This window comes from Stenella coeruleoalba (genome assembly GCF_951394435.1).
Source record: "Stenella coeruleoalba genome assembly, chromosome: 4".
Classification (NCBI taxonomy): Eukaryota; Metazoa; Chordata; class Mammalia; order Artiodactyla; family Delphinidae; genus Stenella; species Stenella coeruleoalba.
Genome location: NC_137149.1, coordinates 137209303 through 137235613, shown reverse-complemented (window position 1 = coordinate 137235613; position 26311 = coordinate 137209303). Strand labels below are relative to the sequence as shown.

The 26311-nt window shown below is 37.2% G+C and overlaps 1 pseudogene across 1 annotated transcript; it reads left to right on the top strand.

Moving 5' to 3' along the window:
• The first annotated feature begins 665 nt into the window (after window positions 1-665).
• LOC307185550 (pseudouridylate synthase TRUB2, mitochondrial-like) lies at window positions 666-26311 on the top strand (annotated as a pseudogene). The gene is made up of 2 exons: window positions 666-1219; window positions 26056-26311. The product of its transcript is annotated as a pseudouridylate synthase TRUB2, mitochondrial-like (transcript).

Below are 26311 nucleotides of genomic sequence, written 5' to 3'. Positions count from 1 at the left end.
TGTTATTTAAAACTAGGCCGTATCCTTCCCAAATCCCATTACATATATAATCTCGTTTAGTCCTCCAGTGAATGCCTGCAGGGAATCACATGAATATTGCCTACAGCTGATTCTCTATCTCTCTGCTCCCTGCACACCTGTCACTTCAACCTGAATTGTCTGCTGTTGTTGACTGTTTCCCTGAGCAGAAATTATACCATGCCAGGAGGGCAGACTGACTTATGATATTAGATCTCCTTTTCCAGTACCTTTTTTTTGCGGTATGCGGGCCTCTCACTGTTGTGGCCTCTCCCATTGCGGAGCACAGGCTCCGGACGCGCAGGCTCAGCGGCCATGGCTCACGGGCCCAGCTGCTCCGCGGCATGTAGGATTTTCCCGGACCGGGGCACGAACCCGCGTCCCCGGCATCGGCAGGCGGACCCTCAACCACTGCGCCACCAGGGAAGCCCGGCGGTACCACTTTCTTAATCAGGTTCCTTTGATGCTCAGTTCAGCACCCACCCATCTGCCTCTTTCTGATGTGGTTTCTGATGTGGTAACAGACCAGCTTCTGAAGTAAGAGAGCAGGGAAACTGTATGATACATTGGTGTGTCTGTGTGTGTGCGTGCTCGTTGTTGTGTGTGTATGTGTGTACATTGTAGCATGCTGTCTAGCACAGAGGAAGGAGGAGCTCAATATAGTAAATAAGTGAATTTTAATTTTTAAAGAAATAGAAGTGGTTGCGGGTTCAGCTCTTCCACGAGCCCGGGTCGCGGGCTTCAGGCATGGGGTTAGCCAGCCTGGCGTGGCTGCATAGGCTCTTTGCCGCCTACAAGCCCCGGGGCTAAAGTGGAAGCATCTGCGCGATACTGTGGAGCTGCAGCTTTTGAAAGGTCTCAGTGCTGGGAAGCGTCCTGCCTCTGAACATCGTGCTCGCTTCCTGCTGGGCCCCGTGGAAGGCAGTGAAGAGAAGGAGCTGACCCTCACAGCCACCAGTGTGCCCACCCTCATCGACCATCCGCTGGTACGTGGACCAGCATTCACCAGCCTGAAGATTGGCATGGGGCACCGACTGGATGCCCAGGCGCCTGGGGTGCTTGTGCTCGGCGTGGAACGTGGACGAAGGCTCCTCACCGACATGTACAACGCTCACCTCACCAAGGATTACACAGTACACGGCCTCCGGGGCAAAGCCACAGACGACTTCTGTGAGGACGGGCGGCTGGTGGAGAAGATGACGTATGTGGTTAAGAATCTGCCTGCCAGTGCAGGGGACACGGGTTCAAGCCCTGGTCTGGGAAAATCCCACATGCCGCGGAGCAACTAAGCCTGTGCGCCCCAACTAGAGCCCACGAGCCACAACTACTGCAGCCCGCGTGCCTAGAGCCCATGCTCCGCAACAAAGAGAAGCCACCGCAATGAGAAGCCCATGCACCACAAGGAAGAGTAGCCCCTGCTCACCGCGCCTAGAGGAAGCCCGTGCACAGCAACGAAGACCCAACGCAGCCAAAAATAAATACAGAAATTAATTAATTAATTTAAAATAAAAAGAAACAGAAGTGGTTAAAGACATTTTATTCCTGGTTTAAGAAAAGGCCTGCATAAATATATTTGCTGCTTTCTAATTACACATAAAACTATTGTATATAAAAATCTACTGGTTTTCATCCAAATTATGCTCTCTTATGGCTACCTAGAAAATCTTACATGCATATATATTGGGTTGGCCAAAAAAGTTCATTCAGGTTTTTCCATAAGATGTTACAAAAACCCGAACAAACAGTTGGCTGACCCAATAGAAGCATCACCACAATTGAACTTATAGAAATGCTGACCTAGATTGTTATTAGGAAAAAACTTGTCTGAGAATCAGAAGATTTTGGTTCTAATGAAAATTTATCTCACTTAATATTTCTGAATCTGTCTCCTTATCTATAAAATGGAACTTACAATATATTGCTTACTTTTAACAATAGAGTTGTTAAAATCAAAGCACAAAAAATAATTTGCAAGCTCTGATATGAAACATAAATAAAAGGCATTAGGAGGAAAAGCAGTGCTAAGAATGCATTTTCAAAAGCACTTGTCTTTAGGATGTTAAAAGTTACTTCACTAGCAGAAAAAGATGAAACATAAATTCACTGTAATGAACAACATAAATTGGAATGAAGAAATCAAGAAAATATAAACAGACCTAAAATACTGGGAATTGTTTCAATTACATCTACCTACCTACTTAGGACTTACATTCATGCAACAAATATTTATGCAGCTACTATTTGAAACTCCAGTGATTTGTAGTTTGCCTGTCATACCTACAAACAAAAGTTTTATATAGACATTGTTAAAGAAACATATTACAACAATGTGGCTGCATGGGGTCCAAATCTTAATCTTCGTAAAACCATAAAATGTCTTTGTTCAATGCATTACATTAGTTATTTGGTCCTGTAGTTTGTGGTTAGTAACAAGATAAATATAAATCATTCTTAGACTCCTGCACTTACAGCTTTTGGATCCCGTTGTGATGCTTAGAGTTAGTATCATATAACATTTCTTCAGTGTTATGAGTTCGCAGTTATACTTTATTATGAAGGTTTAGACATTAAAACCTTCCATTCTTAAACTTAGGTTTTAAAAAATTCCTTTATGATATCTAAATATCAAAATGCTATCTGTATGTTAACTAAGATTTAGTCTGGAAAATATATTAAACAGCTTCCATGTATATGGAAGCTAAAAAAGGTGCAAATGAACTGATCTACAAAACAGAAATAGAGTTACAGATGTAGAAAACAAACTTATGGTTACCAGAGGACAAGGGAGGGAGGGATAAATTGGGAGATTGGGATTGACATATACACACTACTATATATAAAATAGATGATTAATGAAGACCTACTGTATAGCACAGGGAACTCTACTTAATACTCTGTTATGGCCTATATGGGAAAAGAATCTAAAAAACAGTGGATATATGTATATGTATAACTGATTCACTTTGCTGTACACCTGAAACTAGTACAACATTGTAAATCAACGATACTCCAACAGAAATTAAATTAGAAAAAGAAAAAATATATAAAATAAAAACCATATATAGTTAAGCTGTACAACAGGATGATTTGATGTACAAATACATGGTGAAATGATTACTACAGTCAAGTTAATTAACATGTCATCTCCTTACATAGTTACCATTTTTATGTGAGATGAGTTCGCCTAAAATCTACTCTCTTAGCATATTTCCAGTGTTCAATACAGTATTATTAAGTTTAGTCAACATGCCTGTACATTAATGTCTAGACTTATTCATCCAACGTAACTGCAACTTTGTACCCTTTGACCAACATCTTCCCACTTCCCCCACCTCTTCCCCTCCCTGCCAGACCCTGGCAACCACCATTTGACTCTCTGCTTCTATGAGTTCAACATTTTTTATTTTTTTACATTCCATATATAAGTGAGATTATACAGTATTTGCTTTTCTCTGTCTGGCTTATTTCACTTAGCATAATGTCCTCCAGGTTTATACATGTTTTCACAAAAGGCAGGATTTCCTTCTTTCTCATAGCTGAATAATATGCCATTGTATTTATATACCATATCTTCTTTATCCATTCACCCATCAATGGACACTTGGGTGTTTTCTGTATCTTGGCTAATGTGAATAATGCTGCAATGAACATAGGAATACAGATAACTCTTCAAGATCATGATTTCATTTCCTTTGGTTATATACCCAGAAGTGAGATCGCTGGGTCATATGGCAGTTCTTGTTTTAATTTTTTGTGCAGTCTCTATACTGTTTTCCATAATGATTGTACCAATTTACATTTCCACCGACAGTATACAGGGATTCCCTTTTCTTTACATCCTTGCCAGCATTTGCTATCTCTTGTCTTTTTGATACTAGACATCCTAACAGAAGTGAGGTGATATCTCATTGTAGTTTTGAATTGTGTTTTCTGATGATTAGAGATGTTGAGCATCTTTTCATATATCTCTTGGCCATTTATGTGTCTTCCTTTGAGAAGTGTCTATCTAGGTCTGTTGCCCATTTTTTAATCAAGTTATTTGTCTTCTTGCTATTGAGTTGTTTGAGTTCTTTACATATTTTGGATATTAACCCCTTAACAAATGTATGGTTTGCAAATATTTTCTCACAATCCATACGTTGTTTCTTCACTCTGTTGTTTCCTTGGTTGTGAAGAAGCTTTTAAATTTGATGCAATCCCGTTTGTCTATTATTGTTGCCTGCAGTTTTGAGGTCATATACAAAAAAAAAAACACATTGCCCAGACGAATGTCAAGAAGCTTTTCCCCTGCGTTTTCTTCTAATAGTTTTATAGTTTCAGGTCTTATATTTAAGTTTCTAACTACATATGGAGTGAGACAAGGGTCCAATTTCAATCTTCTGCATGTAGAAAACTAGTTTTCTCACAGCACTTATTGCAAAGTCTGTCCTTTCCCCATTGTAAGTTCTTGATACCTTTGTTGAAAATCTGTTGACCATAAGTGAGTAGATTTCTTTCTGGGCTCTCTATTCTGTTTCATTTGTCTATATGTCTGATTTTATGCCAGTATCATGCTGTTTTTATTACTATAGCTTTTTTTGTAGAATATTTTGAAACCAGGAAGTGTGATGCCTTCAACTTTGTTCTTCTTGCTCAAGATTACTTTGGCTAGTTGTGGTCTTTGTGGTTCATAAGAATTTTAGAATTTTTTTCTATTTCTGTGGAAAACGTCATTGGAATTTTAATAGGATTTGATTGAATCTAGATTGCTTTGGGTAGTATGGATATTTTCACAATATTAATTTTTTCAATCCATGAACATGACATATCTTTCCATTTATTTGTATCTTCAATTTCTTTCATCAGTATTTTATAGTTTTCAGTGTACAGATATTTCCTATCCTTGATTAAATTTATTCCTAGGTATTTTTTTATGCTATTGTAAGTGCGATTATTTTCTTAATTTCTCTTTCTGATATATCATGCTTAGTGTATAGAAATGCAACTCACTTATATATGCTGATTTTGTATCCTGCAACTTTACTAAATTTTTTACTAGTTCTAACAGTTTTTATGGATGCTTTAGAGTTTTCTATATATAATATTATGTCATCTGCAAATAGTGACATTTTTACTTTTTCCTTTCTAATTTGAATGCCTTTTATTCTTGTTCTTGCCTAATTGCTCTAAGACTTCCACCACTATATTGAATTAAAAAAGTGGCAAGACTGGGCATCCTTGTTTTGTTCCTGATCTTACAGGAAAAGCTTTCAGCTTTTCACCATTGAGTATGATGTTAGCGTTGGGCTTGTCATACATGGCCTTTATTATGTTGATGTACATTCCTTTTATACCTAATTTGTTAAGAGGTTTTTTTTTAAACAATCTTTATTGGAGTATAATTGCTTCACATTTTTGTGTTAGCTTCTGCTGTATAACAAAGTGAATCAGCTACATGTATACATATATCCCCATATCGCCTCTGTCTTGTGTCTCCTTCCCACCCTCCCTATGCCACCCCTCTAGGTGGTCACAAAGCACGAGCTGATCTCTCTGTGCTATGCAGCTGCTTCCCACTAGCTATCTATTCTACATTTGGTAGTATATATGTCCATGCCACTCTCTCACTTTGTCCCAGCTTACCCTTCCCCCTCCCTGTGTCCTCAAGTTCATTCTCTACATCTGAATATGTATTCCTGTCCTGCCCCTAGGTTCATCAGAACCTGTCTTTTTTTTTTTTGATTCCATATATATGTGTTAGCATGCAGTATTTGTTTTTCTCCTTCTGACTTACTTCACTCTGTATGACAGACTCTAGGTCCATCCACCTCACTACTAATAACTCAGTTTCATTTCTTTTTATGGCTGAGTAATATTCCATTGTATATATGTGCCACATCTTCTTTATCCATTCATCTGTTGGTGGACACTTAGGTTGCTTCCATGTCCTGGCTATTGTAAATAGTGCTGCAATGAACATTGTGGTACATGACTCTTTTTGAAGTATGGTTTTCTCAGGGTATATGCCCAGTAGTGGGATTGCTGGGTTGTATGGTAGTTCTATTTTTACATTTTTAAGGAACCTCTATACTGTTCTCCATAGTGGCTGTATCAATTTACATTCCCACCAACAGTGCAAGAGGGTTCCCTTTTCTCCACACCCTCTCCGGCATTTATTCTTTGTAGACTTTTTGATGATGGCCATTCTGACTGGTGTGAGGTGATACCTCACTGTAGTTTTGACTTACATTTCTCTAATGATTAGTGATGTTGAGGATCCTTTCACATGTTTGTTGGCCATCTGTATATCTTCTTTGCAGAGATGTCTATTTAGATTCCTGCCATTGGATTGGGTTGTTTGTTTTTTTGATATTGAGCTACATGAGCTGCTTGTATATTTTGGAGATTAATCATTTGTCAGTTGATTCATTTGCAAATATTTTCCCACATTTTGAGTGTTGTCTTTTCATCTTGTTTATGGTTTCCTTTGCTATGCAAAAGCTTTTAAGTTTCATTAAGTCCCATTTGTTTACTTTTGTTTTTATTTCCATTTCTCTAGGAGGTAGGTCAAAAAGGATCTTGCTATGATTTATGTCATAGAGTATTCTGCCTATGTCTTCCTCTAAGAGTTTTATAGTGCCTGGCTTCACATTTAAGTCTTTAATCCATTTTGACTTTATTTTTGTGTACGGTGTTAGGAAGTGTTCTAATTTCATTCTTTTACATGTAGCTGTCCAGTTTTCCCAGCACCACTTATTGAAGAGCCTGTCTTTTCTCCATTGTATATTCTTGCCTTCTTTATCAAAAATAAGGTGACCATATGTGTGTGGGTTTATCTCTGGGCTTTCTGTCTTGTTCCATTGATCTATATTTCTGTTTTTGTGCCAGTACCATACTGTCTTGATTACTGTAGCTTTGTAGTATAGTCTGAAGTTCAGGCACTTGATTCCTCCATCTCCATTTTTCTTTTTGAAGATTGCTTTGGCTATTCGGGGTGTTTTGTGTTTCCATACAAATTGTGAAATTTTTTATTCTAGTTCTGTGATAAATGCCATTGGTAGTTTGATAGGCATTGCATTGAATCTGTAGATTGCTTTGGGTAGTAGAGTCATTTTCACAATGTTGATTCTTCCAATCCAAGAACATGGTACATCTCTCCATCTGTTTGTATCATCTTTAATTTCTCTCATCAGTGCCTTATAATTTTCTGCATACAGGTCTTTTGTCTCCTTAGGTAGGTTTATTCCTAGGTATTTTATTCTTTTTGTTGCAATGGTAAATGGGAGTGTTTCCTTAACTTCTCTTTCAGATTTTTCATCATTAGTGTATGGGAATGCAAGAGACTTCTGTGCATTAACTTTGTATCCTGCAACTTTACCAAATTCATTGATTAGCTCTAATAGTTTTCTAGTAGCATCTTTTGGATTCTCTATGTATAGTATCATGTCATCTGCAAACAGTGACAGTTTTACTTCTTCTTTTCCAATTTGGATTCCTTTTATTTCTTTTTCTTCTCTGATTGCTGTGGCTAAAACTTCCAAAACTGTGTTAAATAATAGTGGTGAGAGTGGGCAACCTTGTCTTCTTCCTGATCTTAGAGGAAATGGTTTCAGTTTTTCACCATTGAGAACGATGTTGGCTGTGGATTTGTCATATATGACCTTTATTATGTTCAGGTAAGTTCCCTCTATGTCTACTTTCTGGAGAGTTTTTATCATAAATAAAAATTTTGTTGTTGAATTTTGTCAAAAGCTTTCTCTGCATCTATTGCAATGATCATATGGTTTTTCTCCTTCAGTTTGTTAATATGGTTTATCACATTGATTGATTTGCATAAATTGAAGAATCCTTGCATTCTGGGATAAACCCCACTTGATCATGGTGTATGATCCTTTCTTTTAATGTGCTGTTGGATTTTGTTTCCTAGTATTTTTTTTTTTTTTTTTTTTGGCTGTGTGGGTCTTCGTTTCTGTGAGTGGGCTTTCTCTAGTTGCGGCGAGCGGGAGCCACTCTTCATCGTGGTGCGTGGGCCTCTCACTGTTGCAGCCTCTCTTGTTGCAGAGCACAAGCTCCAGATGCACAGGCTCAGTAGTTGTGGCTCACGGGCCTAGTTGCTCCGTGGCATGTGGTATATTCGCAGACCAGGGCTTGAACCCTTGTTCCCTGTATTGGCAGGCAGACTCTCAACTGCTGCGCCACCAGGGAAGCCCTGTTTCCTAGTATTTTGTTGAGGACTTTTGCATCTATATTCATCAGTGATATTGGTATGTAGTTTTCTTTTTTTATGGCATCTTTGTCTTGTTTTGGTATCAGGGTGATGGTGCCTCATAGAATGAGTTTGGGAGTGTTCCTCCCTCTGCTATATCTTGAAAGAGTTTGAGAAGTATAGGTGCTAGCTCTTCCCTAAGTGTTTGAGAGAATTTGCCTGTGAAGCCATTGGTCCTGGTCTTTTGTTTGTTGGAAGATTTTAAAACACGGTTTCAATTTCAGTGCTTGTGATTGGTCTGGTTATATTTTCTATTTCTTCCTGGTTCAGTCTAGGAAGGTTGTGCTTTTCTAAGAATTTGTCCATTTCTTCCTGTTTGTCCATTTTATTGGCATAGAGTTGCTTGTAGTAATCTCTCATGATCCTTTTTATTTCTGCAGGGTCAGTTGATACTTCTCCTTTTTCATTTCTAATTCTATTAACTTGAGTCTTCTCCCTTTTTTCCTTGATGAGTCTGGCAAATGGTTTATCAATTTTGTTTATCTTCTCAAAGAACCAGCTTTTAGTTTTCTTGATCTTTGCTATTGTTTCCTTCAATTCTTTTGCATTTATTTCTGTTCTGATCTTTATGATTTCTTTCCTTCTGCTAACTTTGGGGGGGGGTTTGTTCTTCTTTCTCTAATTGATTTAGGTGTAAGGTTAGGTTGTTTATTTGTGATTTTTCTTGTTTCTTGAGGTAGGATTTTATTGTTATAAACTTCCCTCTTAGTACAGCTTTTGTTGCATCCCATAGGTTTTGGGCCATTGTGTTTTCATTGTCATTTGTTTCTAGGTGTTTTTTGATTTCCTCTTTGATTTCTTCAGTGATCTCTGGTTATTTAATAGAATATTTTTTAGCCTCCATGTTTTTTTATTTTTTACAGTTTTTTTCCCTCTAATTGATATATCTAGTCTCATACCATTGTGGTCAGAAAAGATACTTGATACGATTTCAATTTTCTTAAATTTACCAACGCTTGATTTGTAGCCCAAGATATGATCTATCCTGGAGAATGTTCCATGAGCACTTGAGAAGAAAATGTATTCTGTTGTTTTTGGATGGAATGTCCTATAAATATCAATTAAGTCCATCTTATTTAATGTATCATTTAAAGCTTGTGTTTCCTTATTTATTTTCATTTTGGATAATCTGTCCATTGGTGAAAGTGGGTTGTTAAAGTCCCCTACTATGATTATGTTACTGTCGATTTCCCCTTTTATGGCTGTTAGCATTTGCCTTATGTATTGAGGTGCTCCTATGCTGGGTGTATAAATATTTTCAATTGTTATATCTTCTTCTTGTATTGATCCCTTGATCATTATGTAGTGTCCTTCTTTGTCTCTTGTAATAATCTTTATTTTAAAGTCTATTTTGTCTGATATGAGAATTGCTACTCCAGCTTTCTTTTGATTTCCATTTGCATGGAATATCTTTTTCTATCCCCTCACTTACAGTCTGTATGTGCCCCTACATCTGAAGTGGGTCTCTTGTAGACAGCATATATATGGGTCTTGTTTTTGTATCCATTCAGCCAATCTATGTCTTTTGGTTGGAGCATTTAAACCATTTACATTTAAGGTAATTATCGATATGTATGTTCCTATGACCATTTCCTTAATTGTTTTGGGTTTGTTTTTGTAAGTCTTTTCCTTCTCTTGTGTTTCCTGCATAGAGAAGTTCCTTTAGCATTTGTTGTAAAGCTGGTTTGGTGGTGCTGAATTCTCTTAGCTTTGGCCTGTCTGTAAAGGTTTTAATTTCTCTGTGAAATCTGAATGAGACCCTTGCTGGGTAGAGTAGTCTTTGTTGTAGGTTTTCCCTTTCATCACTTTAAATATGTTCTGCCACTCCCTTCTGGCTTGCAGAGTTTCTGCTGAAAGATCAGCTGTTAATCTTATGGGGATTCCCTAGTATGTTATGTGTTGCTTTTCCCTTGCTGCTTTTAATATTTTTTCTTTGTATTTAATTTTTGATAGTTTGATTAGTATGTTTCTTGGGTGTTTCTCCTTGAATTTATCCTGTATTGGACTCTTTGTGCTTTCTGGACTTGATTGACTATTTCCTTACCCATATTAGGGAAGTTTTCAACTATAATCTCTTCAAATATTTTCTCAGTCCCTTTCTTTTTCTCTTCTTCTTCTGGGACCCCTGTAATTCGAATGTTGGTGTGTTTGATGTTGTCCCAGAGGTCTCTGAGACTGTCCTGAATTCTTTTCATTCTTTTTTCTTTATTCTGTTCTGTGGCAGTGAATTCTACCATTCTGTCTTACAGGTTACTTATCCATTCTTCTGCCTCAGTTATTCTGCTATTGATTCCTTCTAGAGAATTTTTAATTTCATTTATTGTGTTGTTCATCATTGTTTGTTTGCTCTTTAGGTCTTCTAGGTCTCTGTTAATCATTTCTTGTATTTTCTCCATTCTATTTCCAAGATTTTAGATCATCTTTACTATCATTACTCTGAATTCTTTTTCAGGTAGACTGCCTATTTCCTCTTCATTTGTTTGGTCTGGTGGGTTTTTACCTTGCTCCTTCATCTTCTGTGTATTTCTCTGTCTTCTCATTTTGCTTAACTTACTGTGTTTGGGGTCTCCTTTTCACAAGCTGCCAGTTCATAGTTCCCGTTGTTTTTGATGTCTTCCCCTAGTAGGTAAGGTTGCTTCAATAGGTTGTGTAGACTTCCTGGTGGAGGAGACTGGTGCCTTTGTTCTGGTGGATGAGGCTGGATCTTTCTGGTGGGCAGGACCGTGTCTGGTGGTGTGTTTTGGGGTGTCTGTGAACTTAGTATGAGTTTAAGCAGACTCTCTGCTAATGGGTGGGGTTGTGTTCCTCTCTTTTAGTTGTTTGGCATGTGATGTCCGGCAGTGGAGCTTGCTGGTCATTCATTGGAGCTGGGTCTTCGTGTTGAGATGGAGATCTCTGGGAGAGCTCTTGCTGATTGATATTACATGGGGCTGGGAGGTCTCTGGTGGTCCAGTGTCCTGAACATGGCTCTCCCACCTCAGAGGCTCAGGCCTGACACCTGGCCAGAGCACCAAGACCCTGTCAGCCACATGGACAGGTACGTGGGGAGTTCCTTTCTGTTTGGGAAGTCTGGCGTCTTCTGCCAGCATTCAGTAGGTGTTCTGTAGGAGTTGTTCCACATGTAGATGTATTTTTCATTTATTTGTGGGGAGGAAGGTGATCTCTACTTCTTCTCAGCCATCTTGAAGGTCCTCTGTCTTGCTAAGAGTTTTTTTATCATGAAAGGCTGTTGAATTTTGTCAAATGATTGTCCTGTATCGAGATGATCGTATGATTTTTAATTCTTCATTCTTTTAATGTGGTACAGTACATTTATTGATTTATGTATGTTGATCCATCCTTTCATCCCTGGAGCAAATCCCATTTGATTATGGTGTATAATCCTTTTACTGTGCTGTTGAATTCAGTTTGTTAGTACATTATTGAAGACTTTTGCATCTATGTTCATGAGGGATATTGGCCTGTAATTTTGTTTTCTTGTAGTGTCCTTGTCTGGTTTTGGTATCAGACTAAATCTGGTCTTGTAAAATGATATTGGAAGTGTTCTCTTCAGTTCTTTGGATGAGTTTGAGAAGGGTTGGTATTAATTTTTCTTTAAATGTTTGGTAGAATTCACCAGTGATGCCGTCAGGTCCTGGGATTTTATTTTTGGTGAGATTTTTGAATACTGATTCAAACTCCTTATTCATCATTGGTCTTTTTAGATCTTTTATTTCTTCATGATTCAGTCTTTGTAGGTCTTATGTTTCTAGGAATTTATCCATTTCTTCTATTTGTTGGCATATAATTGTTTATAATAGTCTCTTATGATCCTCTGTATTTCTGTGGTATTGGCTGTAATGTCTCCTCTTTCATTTATAATTTTATTTGTTTGAGTCTTCCCTTTTTCTTTCTCTGTTAGTCCAACTGAAGTTTGTCAACTTTGTTTATCTTTTCAAAAAACCAACTCTTAGTTTCATTAATCTTTTCTATTGTTTTTCATTGTTTAGAGTGGGTTTTTAATTTCCATATATCTATGAATTTTCCAATTTTCTTCCTATTACTGATGTCTAGTTTCATACCATTGTGGTCAGAAAAGATACTTGATATGACTTCGGTCTTCCTAAGTTTGTTAAGACTTGTTTTGCCACCTGACATGTTCTATCCTGGTGAATGTTCCATGTGCACTTGAAAAGAATGTGTGCTCTGCTGCTGTTGGACTGTTCTGAATATGTCTGTTAGGTCCTTTGATTTATATTGTTGTCTATGGCCATACCACCCTGAACACGCCCGATCATATCTGATCTATATTTGGTACAAGTCTGCTGTTTCCTCACTGATTTTCATACAAATGTTTTTGTAATTTTTATGAAACACAAGCACCAGAGCAAAAATCACCAGAGTATTTGATATTTAGCTCAATCAGTTATAATCTGTTAATAAGGCCAATGATGTTACTAAGAAATAACTATTTAATTAATGTATTAATCATGTTACATAAATTATCACATTTAGTATTTACAAAAACACTTAAAGATACATACTGTTATTATCTCCAATTTTCAGGTGAGGAAACTGAGGCTGGAGAACTTAAGATGTTTATCCAGTGTCACATAACTACTAAATGTGTAGCAATATATTCAAACCCACCTCTCTTTGAGTCCAAAATCTGAGTTCTAAATAATTAGCATAATAACTCTATTGCTCCACACAAGGATTTTCCCCTCTGTTTCATAACCAAATTAATTCCTAACTAACAATTTAATACATTATGCACCCCTGATTACAACTTCAGATCTGGAAAGGGAAGGAAAATATGTTGCTGAAATTTAAATGATTACTACTATTTTTAAATTTAATTTTTATTGGACTAGAGTTGCTTTACAATGTTGTGTTAGTTTCTGCTATACAGCAAAGTGAATTAGTTATATGTATACATATATCTACTCTTTTTTAGATTTCCTTCCCATTTAGGTCACCACAGATCATTGAATAGCGTTCCCTATACTAAATAGTAGTTTCTCATTAGTTATCTGTTTTATACATAGTAGTGTATTTATGTCAATCCCAATCTCTCAATTCATCCCACTACCTCTCCCCCCTTGGTATCCATACATTTGTTCTCAACATCTGTGTCTGTATTTCTGCTCTCAAATAAGTTCATCTGTATCATTTTTATAGATTCCACATATAAGCGATATTATATGATATTTGTTTTTCTCTTTCTGACTTACTGCACTCTGTATGACAGTCTCTAGGTCCATCCACGTTTCTGCAAATGACACAATTTCGTTCCTTTTTATGGCTGAGTAATATTCCATTGTATATATGTACCACATCTTCTTTATCCATTCCTCTGTTGATAGACATTTAGGTTGCTTCCATGTCCTGGCTATTGTAAATAGTGCTGCAATGAACATCAGGGTGCATGCATCCTTTCGAATTATGCTTTTCTCTGGATATATGCCTAGGAGTGGGATTGCTGGGTCATATTGTAGCTCTATTTTTAGTACTACAATTTTTTTAAACTTACAATACACATATTACAGTGACATCATTAATATACTCACTAATAGAATATGTAGTTTTTAACTTCCAATATTTCTTTTAAGATGTGGCCAAGTAGGTAGTCAAAGGGAAAGGCTGGGAAAGCAATATCTTCAAGGTATGGGCCATTAATAAGTATAAAGATAATCTTTGGCATTCATTCGTATGACTTAATTCCATATGATATTGGCATTGGTGACACTGGCTTCTTTTGATTTCCTTGACACCATAGACCTAGATTTTCCGCATGTCTCTTTGGGTTATCCATCTCAGTTTGTTTTGCAGGTTCATCTCACTCAACTGATTCCTTTAATGTTGGTCTCTTTCATGGTGATGTTTCAGGCCTCCTCTTCTTTTCACCTACACATACCCCACATGGTTATATGCATAGCTCACGGTTTTAATTATAGTCTATATGCCGATGACTTCCAAATTTTAATCTGGAAGGTGAATTTCTCTCCTGTGCTCCATATCACATTTATAACTATTAATATCTCTACCATCCATCAGTTGCCCTGACAAGAATTGTGCATATTATTTTTTAATTCTCTGTCTTTCTCTCTCCCTGTCTCTCACCAGTTAATTACCAAGTCTTTTAAAGTCCACTTTCTAAATCTCCCCCAAATCTATCAACTTCTCTCCATCCCTTGATTTAAATCTCCATCATTCTTGCTGAGATCATTGCAACATCTTCCTAATCATATTCTTAACAGTATTTCCCAGCTCTGATCCATTTCCAGTTGCAGACAGTGTGATTTTTATATTGTCTGTTTCCTACTTTAAAAGTCGACAATGGCTGCTCATTGCTTTCATGGCAAAGCTTGAAATCCTAACAAGGATGGAAATTATCTTCAATATTTGACATCGCCAACCACATCTCTTCTCATTCCGTCCCAGTGTCTAGGCTCACATCATGCTATCTCTAACCTTTGGGGCCTTGCTCATGCTGGTACCTCTCATTGAAATGCTTTTCCATCTTTCTATTGCCCCTCCCCTCCTTCATATTTGGTCTTCAGATCCTTACTCCTACTTGTCCTTCAGTTTTTATTTCAGGTATTACTTTCTCTGGGAAATTTCCCAGTGTCAAACGTTGAGTTGTATTGCTTTCCTATATGCTTTCATAGTACCTTGTAACTTAACCTCATCCTAGAACTTATACTTCTTTATAGTGCTGTATCATAATTGTCTACACACTTGGTTTTATCCTACTTAAGATATCAAACCCATAGGAGTGAGGAATGTGTATTCTTTACTATGTATTCTATGCTGTGCTAGTAAATGCCTGGCATGTGGCACATACTCAAGAAATATCTGTTGTATGGAATGAATAGCATAAACCAGACACCAACTTGACCTTTTTAAGATTTATAATCAATTGAGATGAATAGAACCCATATTCTTTCATTTAAAGGATGGTATTCTAAGCCCAGTAGGATATGAACAAATTTAAAGAGGATAATAGGTCACCATTTCTTCTTAAGTAAATATAAAATATTAAAACTGAACAATTGGGATTTCCCTGGTGGCGCAGTGGTTAAGAATCTGCCTGCCAATGCAGGAGACACGGGTTCGAGCCCTGGTCCGGGAAGATCCCACATGCCGCTGAGCACCTAAGCCCATGCACCACAACTACTGAGCCTGCGCTCTACAGCCTGCGAGCCACAACTACTGAAGCCCACGTGCCACAACTACTGAAGCCCGCACACCTAGAGACCGTGCTCCACAACAAGAGAAGCCACTGCAATGAGAAGCCCTCACACCACAAAGAAGAGTAGCCCCACTCACCGCAACTAGAAAAAGCCCGCGTGCAGCAACAAAGACCCAATGCAGCCATAAATAAATAAATAAATAAATAAATAAATAATCTTTTTAAAAAACAACTGAACAATTAATGATTCAGGCTGCACGGAGGAAAATATCTCCTGAATAACAGATACAAGGATGTGCTAAGCTTCATTTATTTAGAGGTTTACAATTATTTAGAAGTTCTTATTTAGTAAGTAAGAGAAGATAATTTACCTTTGCCAGTTCCTAAGTATATATATGGTTGATTAATCAAAATTGATAAGCAAAGGAGAAGAGAAGTTAGTGAAGAGCCCACTCCTCATTCTTTAGGTTCACACACAAGCCTAGAGCATAAGACTTTCACTTAAGCCCTAACTAACATAAGCCACATCTGTCATTTCGGTTCATTGCCTCTGCTCTATAAATAGGAAGAAACCAGGGCATACCTCATCACTTCCAACCAGTGACAAGATGGAGTGCTAAAGAATGGAGTTGAACCAGGGATAGTTAAGTATGTGGAATCTGGGCTCAGTTAGAAAAGGTAAAATGTATTTAAAATAAGCATTATGGCCCAGTTATCTCATTTATGCAAGGGGAAAAATATCACAAAACCATACAAGAAATTGGATTTTTGAGCATTTCAAGAGAAATTTTTTTTTTGCCTCTACCCCAGTTCAAGTTATAGGGTAAATATTTTTACAATCTAAGTGGGAAATTTTTATTTTTTTCTTAAGGGAGCTTTACTCTTTGTACACGAATTCTTTGTTATTCTTACTAGAGCTACATATTTTGGACTTGTCTATGTTAAAGGGGTTCTCATGCCAGTATGTCTTGATCATGATTTTGTTAATGGATGCCAAGTGATGATTCCAGCACTTTTAGGGCCATTTGCCTTTGAACTTAGCACACCGTGTAGATGATAACGAACAGGGAGATTTTATCTTGGCTGTGAACTTATTTTCCATCGGTAATGAAAAGCATAGCATGCTTTTAAAGAAAGTTCTATTTTAACCACAATCTTCTCTCTTTGATCCTTACTTAACCCATACTTTGGCTACTGGCCTATGTATTTATTTCTTATTCCCAAATAGTGTCAATTGCAGCAAAGCTTAACATTCCTTTGTTTTTTTGTTTTTTAATATTTATTTATTTATTTGACTGCATCAGGTCTTCACTGCAGCATGCAGGATCTTTTGTTGTGGTGCTTGTTGCAGTGCACGGGCTCTTCATTGCAGCTTCTTTCTAGTTATGGCATGCGAGTTTTCTCTCTCTAGTTGTGGCACGGGCTCCAGAGGGCATGGGCTCTGTAGTTTGTGGCAGTGGGCTCTCTAGTTGAGGTGCGTGAGCTCAGTAGTTGTGGTGTGTGGGCTGAGTTGCACCACGGCAGGTGGGATATTATTTCCCCGACCAGGGATCAAACCCGCATCCCCTGCATTGGGAGGCAGATTCTTTACCACTGGACCACCAGGGAAGTCCCAACATCCCTTTGTTTTAATTCAATGCTTTCATCTAAGAATATCTAGAAAAAAGGCCATTATTTTTAATTGACTCCAATCTAACATAAACATAAAATTAGTTCAGATTTTTAAAATATACTTCTTACTAAAATCAATACTTTGCAAAAGATGTTTAAATCAATGCCTAAAATGCCTAAAGGAAATATTCACCCTCTTAACAGCATTTGAAATTAAACATTTGGAGTTTAATTTCAGACTGTTTTGCTTGTTTTCATTGTGTATTTCAATAAAACAGTATCTATAACATCTTGTAATTAAAGATTAAAGTTCCTATCGTAAAAAATTTTCCTGAAATAGTAAACATATCAAATTAGTTGGTAGCATTCCAGAGTTTTTCCAGCAATTGAAGGTTTTTATTATTTATACATATATACAATAGTAAAGAAGTCAAGGAATTTCAGATAAATTTTAACAGGGATCATTGTGTTAAATTCCTGATGATCCCATAGCTCAGTCTACAGAGAAAAGGACTCTGAACATTTAGGAAATCATTAAATGGTTTAAGTTTCAATTCTGTATCTCCTACCCAAAGGAAAAAAAATTGTAGTGTAATCTCTCTCCTCTTTTATCATTTATTAATTGCAAAGTAAGCAGCTCTTCACTGCAGTGGGACATCCTCTTAGAGTAGAATAGTAGGTCAGTGCTACACTATTTCTAGGAATAATGTTGGAAAGCATTTGTTTTTAGAATCTACTGGTAACTTTTGCATATAGTACAAGATCTGGTAAGCCTGAAGATCCCCAAGCTTATTTCTAGCCACTCAGTCTACAGCATTCATTGCACATGGTCTGCTGTTCCTTCTCCAATCCTTCATCACGGACTAAAGAACAAATTCCTTAGGATAATGAGTGATGACAGTGGAGTTGATGGAGTAACTGTCAGCTTATTCTTAGTGTCCAGCAGACTTTCCATTTTAAACAGCAGTGACCTATACCTTTTATAAGTTAAAATGTTTAAATTACTTGGGGAGCAGTGGCTCTTACCTCTTTTTTTTGAATAAAAATTCCAAATATATCAAAAAGATACAAGAATAGTATAATGAATCCCATTGTACCCTTCACCTAAGACTCACCAGATTCTTGGCATTTTGCCAAAAGGTTTTCTCCATCTCTCTGTCTCACCCCCTTCTTGTTCCTCTCTCCATATATACTTATTTCATAATAGTAAATTTCGTACTACTATTTTTACTGAATCATTCTCTTATATAACCATAATGTAATTATAAAATCGAGGAAATTTTACACTGATAAATTACTATTATCTAATATACAGTCCGTATTCAGATTTTGCTAATTGTCTCAGTATCATTCTTTATAGAAATTTTTAAAAAATCTAAGGTCTAATCCAAGATTATACTTATCATGAATTTTATATTTTAAAACAATTTTATCCTACCTAAAATTAGAAAATGCAGGTGATGTCGTTGTGTGTAAAGATTGGTAATTTCATCCTTACGATGCAAAAAAAAAATTAAAATTATTAGAGGAAAATTTTAATCAAATTGTCTATACATTGTCAATTAGCTAAAATCCTGAAGATTTCAGAAAAGATTTCATGGTTCTTGCTCTCAGATAACTCACAGTTTAGGTGCTGAGGCAGATCTAGAACCCAAGTAAAAATTGACTGATAAAGAACTATTATTATATATCCAGCAGCTTTTGCTGCAAAGCAAGCCACCCTTAAAAGTAGTGACTTAGGACAACAATCTTTTTTTTTCTTTACCTAGCAATTCTATGAGTCGGCAATGCCTACTGGCCAGTTCTTCTGTTGGTCTTGCTTGAGCTCAGTCACGCAGCTGCAGTATGTTGGCTGGGTTGGTTGGGGGCTAGCGGCTCTAGGACAGCCACACTCATATGTCTGGCAGTTGATACTGGCGTTTAGTTGGTACTGACCCTGGATTAGGGAGCAAGGTTGACCGGGCCACATGTCTCCATCAAGGTAGCCTAAGTTCTTTCACATGGTTGGTCTCAGGGTGCCAAAGAGCAGCAAGAGAAGGCAAGCTCCAGGGCACAACATTTTTCAAGTCTCTTTTTACATGGCACTTGCTTATTGCCTCTTTGGCCAAATGTCAAATGGCCAAATCCATTTGGAGTCTCTCCAAGGCCACAGGTACAAGGAGGCATGGATGAATCAGGGTCATCACTGAAAAAATCTATCTCGACAGTATAAAATTTGACTAGAGTGAAATGATGAGCAATATCATGGAATAAGTATTATTTTGTAACTATGCCTTATTTTAAAAGTATTAAATGTCAGTCAAAATACACTATGGGAATTATGATGCAAAATTATTATGGTTAGACTAGTTTAAGAAGACCTCAAGAAAAGAATGACATGTAATGGCTCTCAAAGAATAGATAAGAATTGGATGCATAGGGAGAGATTTATGGACAGAGGGTTTGGAGTGGGAAAATGAAAGATATAACTTTGTCAGTTATGGAACTGACAAAGAACATGACATATATGTGGGATAGTGGAGGAACAAACTTAAGTTGAGTAGATGGCCCATCAGAAATAATAGAAAATAAGATCAGGGTGAAATCAGCATAAACTGTGAATGGGGCCGTTTAAAGGTCAGCCATAATTTAGAATTGTAGTTCCATGACACCAACAATATTTTAAGAGAAATCATTTAGTAACAGCATTAAGATGGATGAGGTCAGGGGTGAGCTGTAAAAACCAGATACACATTTATTGCAATAATCCAAATTAAAGTAATGACATTGAGAATAAAGAGACTGGGCCAAATCTAGGAGACATATTAAGTGAGAAGAAAGAAAGGTATGAATTTGATACATATTTTATATAGAAAAAAGTGGAATTTTTAAACTATAGGTTTAGACTCAATATCTGTTTCCTCTTTCATTTTCTTTCCTTCTACATCATAGTCTTACATATATATATATATATATATATATATTTTTTTTTTTTTTTTTTTTTTTTTTTTTTGCGGTACGCGAGCCTCTCACTGTTGTGGCCTCTCCCATTGCGGAGCACAGGCTCCGGACGCACAGGCTCAGCGGCCATGGCCCAGCCGCTCTGCGGCATGTGGGATCTTCCCGGACCCGGGCACGAGCCCGTGTCCCCTGCATCGGCAGGCGGACTCTCAACCACTGCGCCACCAGAGAAGCCCAGTCTTACATATATTTAAAACGAGCTAAAATATCATCTTTAGTGTTTTGCCCCAGTTTGTTTAGCTGTTCTCCATACAACTTCCAAAATTTCCTGCTTCTGAAAACTCTGTGATTAGTTGACATCATTAAACTCTGACACCCAGAATAGAACACAGTATCTCACACGTACCTGCCCAGGACAGAGAACAGTACTGATCTGAATATCATACTTATATTAATGCAATTGATGTCTTCATTAGATATTTTTCCTGTGATATCATATGATCTGTTCATATTTATACTATAAAATCAACTAAGTTCCTCAGAAATCTTACATGAGGGCATTCCAAGTCAGGTTATCTTCTAAATCAATTTTTTTCAAATATTTTTAAATGTATGCCCCCCAAATAGTCTTAGTTTTAAAAAGAAAACTTTTTAAGCCTATTAAAATTTAAAAGAGACTCATTCTACACATGGGCAAACTTTTAAAACTCTTTAGGAATAATTTTAAATCTCTAAGGATACCTTTTATTAGTATTATCTGACTGCCATTACATAGTCCTTTAATGTGTGGGTCCACAATCAAATGCAATGTTTAGTACAAATTATATTCTTTTACTTGCATGATAAGAATTTACTGAACATACTTATAGAAACATTTATAAGACCTCCTTTTCTGTTCTTAACATACAACTATCCCTAGAGAGCAAGGAATCTGAAATCATGAGGTATAAATGCACTGGGAGGCTAGACATTTTCTGGATACTCATGCACAAGACAGTGTGCTCACATCTAAGTACGGCATTAGGGTGACAATTAGTCCTATAATGTCCTTTATTGACCTGGAAAAGGAATGAAAATTATCAGCGATATCTTACCAGTCTTTCGTCTTCTTACAAGCAAGGCAACGAGTAAATATGACAGTTTAAGAAGAGGTGTAAATAAGGGACACAGCTAGGACTGTGTCCTCATCCTCCCCCATCACACACACCTATGCCAATTTTTGTAACATGGGCATCCTCTAGCACTGTAATTTTCTTTTTAAAAATTTTGCTAAACACTGAAAATCATCTTATCTCAATGACCAGTGAGTCAAGCATGTAAAACCAAAGAATTGTTTTTCTAGTAAATAAAACTCTTTGGCCTTCATGATAAAAAAAAATTTCATGTTTGTTCATATCCTCTCCTATATTAAAAGTTTCTTCAGGGTGAGAATTATCTCATACTTTTTCTGTGAATAGTCGCATACAGGTAGTTTCATAGTAGATATTCAACAAATATTTTCGGTTAAATGTAAAAATCCATGATAGCGACAAGCAAAACCCACATATATATACGTATTATATATATATATATAAATATATATGAGTGTGCCTTTAAGCCAGGGGGATAAAATCTCTTGGGATTTGAAGATGAGAGTGGCAATAGACTGCAAACTCTTTTTTGTTTCTTTTTTTTTTTTTTTTTTTTTTATGGTGCTTTGATTGAATAAGAGGAAACAGGAAACTTCTCAGGGAAATGTCTCGGGCACTTGAGGTGAGAGAGAGACATCGGGAAAGAGAGGGAGAGAGAGAACCACTAACCACTAGAGGGCGGCAGCCATCTCACTTGTCATAACTAGCTTCACTCAAGCATAACCCCTATACCTATAGCAGTTTAATATTTCTTCTAACTAATACTTTGTCATTTTCTTCCTCTTAGAGCAAATATCTGTTATGTAGTTGAACTAACTTTAAAATACCAGTGATTTAGATGGATAATACCTGGCATCATGAGATCAAATAAAACATTTAGAATCTGTTGTTTTTATTGTTATTTTGGTCCCATAACTTAGAAATAAGGTGACACCTTGGATTTGGGAGAGAAATCACTTCTCACACTAAGCGTTATTCTTACAAGTAAAATTTAGTCTGTGGCCTGTAGAATACTAGTTAAGGTTACTTCTTCTTAAGACACGTTTTGCCCTTTATCCTAGCATACAGGCAGCTACAGCCAGAGAGCCCCTTTGCCAAAAATACCTCTCCATCAGCTGTCACTCTACCTGAAATCCATTAAGACAGTGGATCCCAACCTTTTCAAAGTGAGGGCCCTTGACAAGCAAAATATCACAGACCCCCATGTGATAACTCTTGAACTCTTAAGATCAGTAGATTAAATAAATATATATATGCACACACGCATATAAACATAAAAACAATACTGTAAAAAGACATAATGTCAGTAATACCTTTTAATGAATTAATATTGTATTAGCCACAGTAGTGTACATAGCAGTACAAATAGACAAAATATATTATTTAATCAACCAACAGTTAAGGCTCTTTGCCGAAGCAAGTTCATGAATCCCTTGAAGTAAACACACAGTGTCCTTACCTGTAGCATAAGGTCTGGGGTCTGAAAGAGAGAATCATTGAATTTATGTGTTATCCCACTAAACCTCCACTTTTAAGATGGAAACATCATATTTTTTGGTTAGATTTTTTTTTAACCTCACCAACTCTTGGAAATGGAAAATGTGTATCTTTCTACATACAATTAAGAAATGCCACAATTCCTGGCAGTCATCAATTAAGACACCCGACATAAGTGTGTCTGTAGCTCCCGACATGTGTTCTCCCTGTGAGGACTTGTGAAGCTCAAAGTTTTTAAAATATCAGTGGAAGTTTGATCTCTCAAAGACGTCAGTTCCAAATACAGTTTGTCTGTATGACGCAAGCAACTTTCTTTGGTGTCCTGCTGAGTACATAGCCTACATTCTGAACTCAGCTATCCTGTGGGTTTTGACATCACAGATATCTCCTGGCACTGTGAAAAGAGTATCTGGCACCATGTGTCTAGCTCTGCAGAGAGCCAAGTTTCCATAGCTCATGTTAGCTGACAGTGAGGCTCCACCAGTCAATTCTGGCAAAAGTCAAATTGCATCTTTTATGAAAATAACTCATTGCATACTCTGCTTCTGCTTCTCATTGGAATCTATCACCCAGAGGATATTTTAATTAAATCAAGCACGTAATCACAAATCCATGCTTGTTTAATTATTATCAGAGAAAGGAGCCAAATATAATAAAGATCATATGTGGCACTTAGCTGAGGAAAACAAACATACTCAAAATACAGCATTCAATTCCTACATCAACGAAAAAGCCATCATATAATATGGGAGAACTTAATTGATTATACTTTTCTATGCCTCAAGGTTATTTTACTATAAAATAGAAGTGATTATTCTTATCCTTGTCAAATATAGAGGAAGCGTCCATGAGTTAAAAGCTAAGAGAGAGAGAGAGAAGCTTGTTCATAACCTATGGCGGTGTTTTCCACCCTTTTCAAAAGTCTTCTTTGGAGACAGTAACTCCACAACCTTTCACATGTGGTAGCGGTACTCAGTCAGACAATTCTGGGCTGCATAATTATTTGCAGGCCCTTGTCAATAAATAGGACATTCTGGAATTTGAGGCCCATCAGTTGGGAAATGCTGATCTGGGCTAACGTTCATTTCTGAGGTCCAAAGAGACTAACCAGTTTGTACAAAATTACACAATTAACTAGAGCTAGAACTCTAGAGCTAAAATACAAGTCTTTTCAAACTTTGTCACATACAATTTCCACCATCCCAGAATTACAGAGGACAGTAAAACCATGAAAAGAAGATTCTTATGCTAAATCAGAGAACTGTATTTTCAGGCAAATCTATCAGCTAAGTGCCAAGAACACTGCTATAGTTTATATCTGGAAACTCAGAAGGGTGCTCAGGAAACTTATAAATAGAATGGTTACAAATGGTTTGATGTGGTCTTAAGACATAAATAATGTTTAGCAGGTGTCAAACCAAGGCCAGGCTCTATTTGACATTTTCATCAGTGACCTAGAGAAGACATTGGCAACCGAGAGAGCCAAAATCTCTCAAAAATATTTTACATTTTAGGAAGCCTTCTGATGTCTCCTGCCCACAAATTATCACTCCTCTTCTCCCATAATCAAGTTCCATTTCATTCCCACAGCTCAACTGACCTCACCTAGGGCTTAGATTATTTAATTAATTACCGCTAAGCTATGAGTAACTAATATAACAGCTCTTCCAAATGCCTTGGAGATCTTTAATTTTTTAAAAATTAGTTTATTCATCCAGAAGAATACTAGTAGTATTCTAGTAGTAGTAGTGGGTGGAGGTAAGCATCTCTGTGCTGCTTACTGACAAGAACGTTTCTTCTTGCCAAAAATAACCATAATTCATCTAAACTCATTAACATTTTTGAGAAAATTCTTGAAGATTTCAAAATCACATCACTTTCTCTTGCTGAGCCTGAACTAAACTTCTAAACCCTTCTCCATATGATTCTCCAAGCAGCAACTAGCAAGTGATCAGTGACAACTGATTGGCACATGCAAGGAAACTTAGTTGCCATTTCTGATCTATATGATGTGAGTATATTCCTGGCTGGAGGTAAAGAATGGTATTTTACAACCTCTCAAAAACACCCCCTCCCTATAGCTCATTTTATAAAAAACGTACTTCTTTTTTTGCTCCCTACTTCTTGTTACTTATAAACCATGTGGAAGCTTAAAGAAAAATAACATAGCAGCAGCTTTAGTTTGTATTAAAGAGAAAGCAGATCCTTCTTCAGGGTCACCTAGATCTAAAAATTATTTCTGGAAGTAACCAAAATACCTGCAGTGGTGTGAAATTATATAAAATGAAGTTGTAGCTGTATGTAGTGAATGCTTAATGAATACACTACTACATTTTTTTTTTTAGTAAAAAATGACACCAATTTGGGACCAAAAAAAATCCACAAACAAGGGTTTCCAAATGAGGCTACTTCGAAGCAGCCACAAGAATCTGACAGGTCATGAAAGTAAATTGTCTCATACAGGCTTTGCTGTTAAAAATACTACAGTGATGTATTTTTATAGGCAGGAGAGGGAAAATTGTCTATAAATAGCTCTAGGAAGTTTAGCCAAGAACTTAAGTTGCCAGTAAAAATATTAAATTGACCATCATTAGAAATATTTCAAATTTAGTTAATACTTAAAAGGCAAGCATAGTAAGAAACTGAATTATTGCAGTTTTTAAGTTTGTAGCATTACCTTGTCTCTTATATTGTATTTTTCTAATTTCTTCCTCCATTTTCACATCATATGATTTTCTTCATCCCCAATTTTATTTACTTATTTATTTATAAATTTTTATTTATTTATTTTTGGCTGCGTTGGGTCTTTGTTGCTGTGTGCAGGCTTTCTCTAGTTGCGGTGAGTGGGGGCTACTCTTCATTGCGGTGCATGGGCTTCTCATTGCGGTGGCGTCTCTTGCTGTGGAGCACGGGCTCTAAGCACGCAGGCTTCAGTAGTTGCAGCACGCGGGCTCAGTAGCTGTGGCTCGCGGGCTCTAGAGCACAGGCTCAGTAGTTGTGGCGCACGGACTTAGTTGCTCCGCGGCATGTGGTATCTTCCCAGACCAGGGATCGAACCTGTGTCCCCTGCATTGGCAGGCGGATTCTTAACCACAGCACCACCAGGGAAGCCCCCCAACTTTATTTTTATTCATCACTGATTTAACTGTTTTATTTCTTTTCTGTTCCAAAGTGTGGATTTTTTTTTAAACCTTATCCCAGCAACTTTCTCTTCTGCATTTCAAATCTTCAGTGCCAATCAATTTCTTTTTAAATGGGTGTGGTGAGTTGGGAGGGAGAACGTCTCCTTTCTTACACTGGCAATCCATATCAATAAGATGCCCTCCATCCTGACTTCCTTGAGTGTCAGCTGTCGGCCCTCGACCATGAACTATGACTTGGCTGCTATGATCTCTAATCCTAACTCAGGTTTGTGAAGTTTCACAACTTTTTCCCTTGAGAACAGCCAGTGCTGAGCTGGCACGACACAAGCAATTACAGATCTTTGAAGAGCACGCTGCTCAAGTCCATGTAAGGAATACGGTCCTTAGTCAAGGCAGCTCCTCCTCATTCAGTAGCAGCCCTGAGAGTGAGGGGAAGACTTTGGAACCTCCCTCTGATAGCCTTCTCCCATGTCAGTTTGAGAAAAAGCGAAAAGGAAACATGTTAAACATTTCCGACAGCATTTCAGAAAGTCTGATTCATGGTGACTTCTAA